Source organism: Tupaia chinensis, unplaced genomic scaffold (assembly GCF_000334495.1).
Source record: "Tupaia chinensis unplaced genomic scaffold, TupChi_1.0 Scaffold143976_1, whole genome shotgun sequence".
Classification (NCBI taxonomy): domain Eukaryota; kingdom Metazoa; phylum Chordata; class Mammalia; order Scandentia; family Tupaiidae; genus Tupaia; species Tupaia belangeri.
The window spans coordinates 548,705-549,141 of NW_006203827.1; positions in this window are offsets into that span (position 1 = coordinate 548,705).

The window sequence follows — 437 nt, forward strand, 5'->3', positions numbered from 1 at the left end:
TATCCCAGAATTTAATCAGGAAAATTGAACCAGAACAGAAGAGCAAAAGTAATGAGACTGATAGGTTCTACCTACCATTTGAACAGAATCCTAACCTGTTTCCTGGCTTTAAGCAAAGTTCCTTGGCATTTCTTTTATTTAAGTTAAAACTGGTTTTCTTATAGTAACGAGTGAACTCACCATTGAAAGTAGTTAGATTATGTAAAAAATTGTGTGATCAATACAATGTGGGTGGGAAAGGAATAGAAGACAATTGTAGACACTAGAGATAGTGTGAGAAGAGGGTGAGAAAGGACAGAGTGTCAGAAAGAGGGGTAAAAATAATTCTAGGAAATAGAAATGGAAAATTTTTTATAATAATGTGCATGATTAAGTCACTATGCAGTATATTCTGGATGGGAAATCACATTTTGTATGCCATGATGATGCTTAGGGAA